Below are 9806 nucleotides of genomic sequence, written 5' to 3'. Positions count from 1 at the left end.
TTTCCATCCACTCATCATTCAAGGCTTTATAGTTCTTGACTGTGTCCCGACGATTTTTATTTTTATCCCAGTACAAACATTTGCCATACCACGTTGAGTACACCGCTTCCCGTTCGATCAGCGAAGTTAAGCAACGTTGGGTCTGGTTAGTACTTGGATGGGTGACCGCCTGGGAACACCAGATGCTGTTGGCATCCCTACGTCAAGTGGGGTTGGTGGAGGATTAGTGCCCCTCCCTGTAAAACAATTAACTCTAAGCCCTTGGCCACCCTGTCTGGGATACATGGCGTCTGGCAATGAATGAATGAACAAACATTTGCAGTCAAAGGATAAATGAATCCATAAAGATTGGAAGATGACTGTCAACCTTTTACTTCTGTCCCGTCCCCTGACTGCTCATAGTAAAGCATGACCATTTTATTCAGAACAAATAAACCCTACAAGGCCAAAATATTCAAGAAAATCATAAAAGATAAATCGATACATATATTAAAAAGCTTGTTGTCCTGCCCTCTTCTTTCGCATTACCAACTCCAGATTATTTTGATTTTGTTCAGTGCAAATAAACTCTACACAGTCACAACTGTTTGAAATCAGAGTGAAAACAGAACAGGCACCCTGCACAATCGAAAGGGTCAAGGAAAAAGTAAAAAAACAAAATTGAAATACAGAATAGAAATGATTGTTGTTTTCCCTTTTTCTTTCGCATCATAAAATCTGCTCACACTGATAGGCGGGGAGACGCAAATAATTTACCGACATGCTTACTAAATAAAGAAATTGATAACCAAGTATATACATAAATAGACATTAATAAAGAAATAAGCACATAAATTATTTTTATTTTGTCTGCTTCTATCACACCAAGCATAAAAATAAAAAGCACAGAAATTATTGCTGCCCTACTTGCTTCTGTCACATCAAACATATAAATAAAAGCACAGAACTGAGCTATTCTGTCTGCTTCCCTCCCATCACCAAGTCTGCTCGCAGTGGTAGGCAGATAGGCTAGACGCTGGGAACATGACCACCCTATCCCTCGCTTTCCGCCACCCCTCTAGGTCGGGGATAAAACCTGCGCTCCCACCAACCCCTTCCTCTTAGGCAATACGCAGGCCTGGGAGAACATTTGCCACTTTAGTAACGAGGGTCAATTTCCGTGGCTCTGTGTGTCTCTCCACCAGGCCATGTTGATTTAGTTGCTTCCACTAACTATTTCTGGTCACCGCCTATGTCACCCTCCCCTCACCCTGTCCTTCCCTTCTCTCCTCTTCCAGTCTCTCTCCTATCCCTCTCTTCCTTTGGAAGCTGATTTATTACATATTGTATGTTTAATCTATCTATGTATGTTTGTATGTCTACGGATGTATGTACGTATAGAAAAACTGATAGGTAGATCGACAGATGGTTGCTACATTCTTTATATTTGTGACTGATAAAGCATTTGTGTCCTACATAAAAAAAAAAAAAAAAGATAGCAAAACGCCAAATGACATGTAAAATAAATGCAACAATAGCCAAAGAGAGATCAACCATTGTAATGCAAACATGATTAAAGTTCAGTAGGTATCGGGGTGAGTTAGTGCCGTGCGACAGCGTAATTGCCATTTTGTCCCACCCCACCGACACTACATCTTCGGGCCGGACCTCGTCAAGGGGCGGGAACGAGCTCTCTGCCTTGAGGAAAGAGGCGATGAAAGGAAGACGAATTATTCTCTTACCCGCGGGAACTACGGACTTTGTGTTTTATTCCGATGGACCCCAAGACGGTTTCATTCAGCACATGGAATTACAGGCTCCATGATATTCAACTGATGCCAGACGACTTTATCCAGCACAGTTCGGCTTACTGGGAATTAGGTGGAGAGGTCAGTAGGTCTATTGAATGGACCGCGAGCCATCTTTGAAAAGATCGATGTGTGTTGGTGTTTGCTTTTTTTTTTTTACCCTTTTCCTTTGAAATGGCCAGAAAAAATCCCCCCTCCCCCCTTTTTCTATCAGTTTTAGTTAAAGTGTTCTCTCTAAAATTAATGATAGTCGTCAAGGAGTAGCAGGGTTCAAACTCATAAGGTATTATTGTACTTAGGGAGTAGACTGAGAGTTTATAACATTTTCTCCAACACTAAGATAAAGAATACTTGTAGAAAGACTGGATATAGCGGGAATAAAATAAGGAAGACCTCAGAGTACCACAGAGTTCAAAGTACACACACGTAGAACATTCCTATGATTGAAACAGCCATCGGGAACTCCTGCCACGTTCAGGAGTTTGGTTCTCCATTACAGGGAATGGCCGGGATAAAGATGTTGTTTGCCGGACGTGGGAAGGAAGACAGTGCACAGGAGGTCTTGCGAGGATGCGCAGATCACCCTTGGTGGTGAGAGTGCACAGGAGGTCTAGGTTGGAGAGGGTGCACAAGGAGTCATCTTATCTAGGTCATCGTATCTAAAGAGGGTGCACAAGAGGCTCCCCTACCTAGAATAGATGTCGTAACAGGATTCTCTTTCTGGTGAGGAGACACATGTCCGCGTAGGAAGAGCTCTGAACAGCGTTGTGAAGGGCCATGTTCCATTAATACATATCTGCATGATGACATTGGTTTTTTATATATTTCGTTCTTGATACCTCTAGATAATTTTACGCGCATTCAGTTGAGCTTCCCTTCTGACGAGAGGGCGTTAAAACACGATCTCCTTAAATCATTCACTCAGTTTATGGTAATGTTGTTTTATGCTCACTACTGCCAGACAATTTCATTCAGCTTTTAGAAGCATCCCAGGATCTCTCTTACTTCAGAGGCTAATATACTCACACTGCATTCCCTTGATTGAAGTGGCAATGCACAAGTACTCTTTCCACGACAACTCGCGCAGGAATTTGATTTTACATTTAAGGGAATTGCGAGGATGAAGGGGTTGTTACTGGGAATGTACTTCGTCCATCTTAACTTGGCGGAGATTTTTGTCCTTATGCAGTTTACTTCCCTTAGCTCAGAGACAGAATAAGGCAATACTGCGTCTCTACATCCTTTCCATAGGATTTCTTCGTGACTAGCAACATATTCCCACGATGATCTGTTATACCTCATCATTCGGGAGAGAGAGAGAGAGAGAGAGAGAGAGAGAGAGAGAGAGAGAGAGGGATGGCACTTCTAGGAGGACAGATGACAATTTTAGACCAAGTTAAAGTCAACAGAGTATACAAAAGACGAGTGTGGGTAGGAGGTCCCCCAGGTGGTTAGGAGACACAAGTGCGGGTGAGAAGAGTTATGGGCAGCAAGGGAGGGGCTATCGTGCTGGTGTAGTGTACTGTATTTTTCTTCACCCATCTCTTGTCTCTTGTTTTCTGTCTGTTTTTTCTCTTTTAGTGTAGTTTTCCTCCCACGCCTCTTGCCTCCTCTATTTTTCTTTCATCTCTTTAATATTTTGTGGTACCTAAGTTTTAACAGCGAAAGTGTGCTATTCTGGTGACATCATACTGCACTAATGTATTTTTCTTTCTTTCTTGCCTCGTATGTGTTTTCTATCATTTTTAATGAATTTTACTTCCCTTATCTCTTCCCTCTTGTTTTTTTTCTTTCGTATTTTTTATTGTACTTATCGTTCCTCCGTCGGTTGCCTCTTGTTTTCTTTTCTTTCTTCTTTTTCATGTATTTTTTCTTCCACCATCTTCTGCCTCCTCTCTCTTCTCTTTTGTATATATTCGAGAGCGGATTTTTAGAGAAGAGAGTTTGTGATTCTTTCCTTGGGGAAACATTTTATAATGAATGGGTTAATGATGGTTCCATTTAACCTCTTCTGGTGGACAGATTTGAGTAAAATCGTCTTTGCAGTAGCAAATATTAAATTTAAAATTTACGTTCTTGGGGTAAAGGGTTAACCGGAGGCAGTGTATTCTTTCCAATATTCCTTCTTTACTCTCTTTCATCTTTTCTTTCTATTTTTTTTTCTCCCTTTCTGGTCGCAGTTCAGCTTGAGAAATAAGTTTAGAGGAGTACACTGCAAGACTTTTTTATCTTTGTTTTTCAACGGAGTCTTTTCTCTCATCTGTGTTTTTCCCCTCATACTTCTTTTTTTCTTTTAGAGCTGCAGCTATGTTTTTAGGGTTTGTTTTTGAGGGTGACATTAGACTATTAATCTGTAGATTGAGCAAGATTCTTATCTCCCTCTTCCTCGTTTCTCTTTCTTTTCCTTCTTTCTTGTATTTTTTTTTTTTTTTGTATTTTTTATTCCTCTCTTCTTTTCCAGTTGTAGTTCACTTTTTGAGAAGCCCCTTTTTAGGGAAACTGTGGAAGACTTTTTCTCCTGCAAAGTATTCTTCAATCCTCTCTCTCTCTCTCTCTCTCTGCGGTAAAGCTTTAGAAGGTTACCTTTTTCATGAGGAACAGTGAAAAAGGACTTATTTAAATCTTCAGGTGCAATCCCCTTTTCGACCTCTCTTCTTCGTCCATATATTTTTCTTTCTGTTCCTTTTAAGCTGCACAGAAAAATTCCATGTTTCCCGGCATCCGGCATAATGCTCAGATTTTGAGAGGAAAGTTTTTTGTGGAGACAGTGGGGGCTTTGTCATTTAAATTTTCGAGTATATTTCTTTTTATCTTCTGTCACATCCCTTTTTCTCCCTATTTTCTCTTTCCCATTTTTTCCACTGTAATTCTACATGAAGCTGTTCTGCACCTGTTGAGTCGAGGTCGGTGTTTATTTTTCACTCTTCTTCCTTGTTTCTCCTTTTCATCTTTCCCGTTCTTTGTTTTCTTGGGAATGAGAAACTCGCATGTCGTAGCCTTCTGTAGTTCAGTTTTTTGCTATAATTTTCTGAGGGAGACAATGGATTGTGTTTGTTTGTTAAGTAGATGCATTGAAACGAGTCAAAATTTCTTGAGACCATTGAAACGATTAAAATTAGCTAGAAAAAAATGTATTCATTGAGGATGGTAATACGTCATTTATTTCCCCTTCCTTCGTTGTCTACGGCTTGGTTTTTCCGCACATAAACTAACATGGAGATAATTATTAAAGTTGAAGGAAATGCATTAACACTCAAGGATGAAAATATGTTGGTGAGACATTTGAATTCTAGGACTTATTTTAGCTAAGCCAAATTACCTGGTGCCAACGTGAACGAGAATCCCTACCAAAAAATTCTACTCTGGCCCGTGTATAACTGTCTAACGTTATTTAGAATGAAATCAAAGTATATCTAGGTGGTCCATTGTGACAGGTGGAAAGGCTGGGTGGGAGAGAGAGACAAGATAGAGTTTGAATTCTTTATTTCCCCTGACGTTTCGAGCTACAAAGAATCCAAACTCTCTGACGGTGGTTTCCGTGTAGCCCGAAAGTAAAGAATTCAATTTCTAACTTGTCTCTTTCTCTCTCCCCCATCCAACCTTTAAAATATTCATCGGGAGGAATAGGCTCAACGAAAGTGTCTCTTCCTACTTCTTTTCTTTGGGCACCCTTGTAATCTGATACAATTTTTTTTACCGTTAGCCGGAATAAAATGATACTCGACGATCTTAGGCTTAGGGATTAAAATTTCTTCACTGCTCATTTCTTGCCTCCATATGGGCAAAACGTGGCTTGTGAAATAGATAGGTGGTCCAGCTTGAAGAATTATTCCACTTTACCCCAGCTGTTCATTCCGGGGTGAGGTGTTGCCCGCTGTTCTCACCATAGTACATCACACCTCACCCCCACATCCTACCACATCACACCACAGCTCCCCCAGCCATACTTTACCAAAGCACTTCACCCCGCAACGCTACATCACAGCAGAACCCACCTAAATACGCCACACCCTACCTCACCTTGCCACACCACATCATGGAGCACCACATCACGTGATACCGCACCCAACCACTGCGCACATCACCATACCCATAACCACCCCCACCTCTTCCCACCCTCCTTCACAAATTATAATAGAATAAGTCCTTTTTCTGCTTTCCTCCCCCCCCCCCACTTTTTATTCGTATACTGCGACCGCGTGGAATGACCGGTTTTATACCCTTCTTCACCATGAGAAAGCATTATTAATTTTACTCAAGATCCCTTATCGTGAAGGCATTAGAATTCATCCCGAAAAACTCCTGTTATTTTGACGATTGTCCTGTTTTTGCTTTAGTTGCCTACAGACAGTTATAATTACTCAGTCAAGAATGGAGTCCTGGCGGAGAAATAGCTAAGCAGATTTGGCACTATGGTCGAGGGCGCACCTCATGGCAAAATCTACGAGGTTTTAACACAATAGCTTAAAAATAAAACCTACAGGACTGTTTTAAAGTTGGCCATACCTTATAACTTTTCTCTTTTTCCAGTGGCTCCAAAAAAAAAAAAAAAAAAAAAAAAAAAAAAAGTAGGGTTTGTCCTGGGCTAACCCTCAACATCTCCACTAAATTTCGTTCAAATCGGATAAAAACTGCTGGATTTATCAAGACTGGAACATTTCTCACGGCAGTCGTGAGAAACGAATAGTTTTTTTATTTTTTCCGATGTTAAAAAAACGATGCAACTCTTTTCAAGTCCACCTCCTTGCAAACTTCGCCCATTCATTTTCATCCTTCGTCACTTCTTCTGTTCTCTTGGCTTCCATGCCTCGTTTTCTTGCATATTCTGAACCATTGTCATGCAACTTTCTCTTCAGTCTTTCAGGTATAATATTTTACCATCATCGTCATCTTCATCATTGTTATAATAATCATCATCATCGTCGGCGTTATCGTCATCGTATTCATCTTCCCTCTCCTCATCAAGATCAGCATCAACATCATCATCATTTAGTTATTTAGTTAACTATATTTCTAACTAATACGTGGAGTGGTAAAAACAGGACCAGGAAAGCATAAATGTAAGGAGAACTAGCAAATGAGTGCCCAGTAAAATGACACATCCATCCACCCATCATGCAGGACTCTCAGTTTCACATCATAGGCTAAGCTTTGCACACACACACACACACACACACACACACACACACACACACACACAGTCCCATATTGCATCCCTCAAGAAGTAGGGTCCCAGGGCTAGGCTACCTGAGCGAAGAACGTGTAAGAATAGAAGCCCTACCTGTTCTCCTGTTGGTATGACATTATCTTTTCCATTATAAAACGTAAGTAATAAAACAGAAGTAAAATAATAATAATAAAGTTAGGATCGGGAACTGTTATATATTTATAGCTGTCACCTACCTCAGCCTGCAGCACACTTTCCCCCTCCCTTCTCTTTTTCTGGCCTTGTCTCTGTCTCTGTCGCTGTCCCTGTCGCCCTCCGCTCCACTCCCTGTGTGTGTGTGTGTGTGTGTGTGTGTGTGTGTGTGTGTGTGTGTGTGTGTGTGTGTGTGTGTGTGTGTCTCTCTCTCTCTCTCTCTCTCTCATATCAAGTTATCACAGTGAATTGGGATAGGATGCATTTCAATTTTTACAACGAAGGGCTGCTCTATGACGTATAACCTGCCCTATATATATATTTATTTATTTATTTATTTTTTTTTTTGAAACTATATACGTGGAAATGCTAGTGGGGTTTGATTTTTTTATTTGATATATTAACGAGAGGGTGTCTGGCTGGGTGCAGTATGAATCAGGGTGAGGGGGAAGCCGCGGGTAATATGTCTTAATATGATAATAGCATGAAGCACAGAGCAAAGGACGAAAAGAATGAAGAATGCTTACTGTCATCTGAAAAGGAATGAGAAGTATGGAAAGCTGAACACAACACCAGGCAGGGGACTATAGGTGATGTTTTGCTTATGGCTGTACTGTTGAGGTTTCTCTCTCACTCTCTCTCTCTCTCTCTCTCTCTCTCTCTCTCTCTCTCTCTCACCTTGAACCCAAATAACCTCCTTTTTCAAATTATTCTTGCTGCTACCAGACGATTTGCTTTAACAAATGAAAGGTCTCCCGTGCTGAAAGGGGTTTATTATTGCTGTATCTAACCCCCTCATTTCGCGATAAAGGTCAATCCTATACTGAATAAGATCTAAAGGGATGGTAAGAAAATGAAAAAGGCATCCCCCGGTTTGAGAAGCGAGACTGCACTTCACTTGATCGATATTCATTAGTCTGGCACAATTTCACTGGCTATTTAACCCTTTCATGGTCGTGGCTAATCTCGTATATTGCAGGTAACACGAGATATTATACAGGTGAGTGAGCCATGGGACTCTAAATTCATACTGGCACCATGAATACCTCTATGTATTTTTATTCCAGGTAACGCCAGGTGGTATCATTAGCTTCGGACTAGTGAAATGAGGGCAGTCCACTTTTTGTTACCTTAAAAGATTTCACATAGCTTTAATTATTTTTTCTTGTTTTGGGTTAGGCTATCCTTTACATGAATATTGCTCAGTCATATTAACTAAGAACATATTTTCATTATTACAACTGTTCGATAGTCAAACTGGAGGGATGGCAATTTTACACCTAGTTAAGGTGAGCAGAGTATAGGAACTTGTTAATATGGTGTAATTCCAGATCAGTTTATTCATTACAGGTTATTTAACTTTTACCTATTTAGGATATGAAGTCTTTAGCATGCAATTCAAACCCACTTCACTGAAATTAATTTAGTATATAGATTTTGGTTTAATATATCCTTTACATGTCAGGGGCTTCGTGTTATTAGAGAGAGAGAGAGAGAGAGAGAGAGAGAGAGAGAGAGAGAGAGAGAGAGAACGCAACTTCACAGACTGGCCGGGTATTGCAGGCTTTGAGGTCCGTATGATCAAAAAGCCCCCCGAAACAGCTACTACCACCACCGCCACTACCACAGTAACTATAACTATAACCCCCACTACTACCACAAGCACAGGAAGTACCACAGTTCCTACCACAACCATCACTGTAACACATCATCCCCCTCACGTCTACCACCACTACTACCACAACCAAAAGTACCACAGTTACTACTACAATTATCCCTATAACACTATCAACATCACTTCCACCACCACTAACACCACAGTCGCTAACCACTACTACCACCACATCATCGTAGCACTATATATACCACAATAGCTACCACAGTCACTGCAGTAATACTCTGTCACTACCACTACTACAGTTACTACCACAATAACCACAACTACCATACCTACCACCATAATAAATACCTCAGTACCACCACCACCATTACCACTACTATCATGAGAGTCATCACAGTTCTCATCACTGCAGTTGCACTCACCACACCTACCACTATCACAACTCCCGCAACCATTGCTACCAGACGCTTCATCATAACTAACACCCCAAAAAACACCAGCACAACCATCACATACCTAACCACTACACCTACCACTATTACAACTACCACAAGCATTCCTAGCTAAATCCTCGTCATATTTCCAACCATCACAACTACTTCTGTGACAGTACCCACAACTACAGCCACAACTCTCGTCACCTCTAATCCAAGCACCGCAAATACCACTATAACAAGAACCACTGTCATTGCTACCTCAACCCTCATCACGATTCCAACCACCACAACTACCACTGCGTCAAATACCACAGCCAGTGCTACCACATCATTATTCACAGTTCCATCCACCACACCAACCACCATAGCAACCACCACAATCGTGTCCAAAACTCAAATGAGATCTACGTAAATTAATCAATCCTGGAAACTGAAGTCGAAAAGTATAATATAATTCTTAGTGTCCCTAAATTATTTTATTCGAGAAGGCACCTTAATCTGAATAAATCTTTCTGATGGTGGTAAGCATGGAATACAAAATTTTAAATTAGACTTAAATGGTAAATAAAAATTGCATGGGTTGAGATCCAGCTTCATTGATT

General features: G+C 40.8%; 1 non-coding gene across 1 annotated transcript; it reads left to right on the top strand.

Moving 5' to 3' along the window:
- The first annotated feature begins 75 nt into the window (after positions 1-75).
- On the top strand, positions 76-194 carry LOC145407934 (5S ribosomal RNA). Its single transcript, XR_013898838.1, has one exon. It is a non-coding gene; the product is annotated as a 5S ribosomal RNA (ribosomal RNA).
- The last annotated feature ends 9612 nt before the right edge of the window (positions 195-9806 follow it).

Source organism: Coenobita brevimanus, chromosome 74, assembly GCF_032717465.1.
Source record: "Coenobita brevimanus isolate Jiangsu-jjx chromosome 74, ASM3271746v2, whole genome shotgun sequence".
NCBI classification, from domain to species: domain Eukaryota; kingdom Metazoa; phylum Arthropoda; class Malacostraca; order Decapoda; family Coenobitidae; genus Coenobita; species Coenobita brevimanus.
Note: the sequence above shows the minus strand (reverse complement) of the source record. Positions and strands in the feature narration are given on the sequence as shown.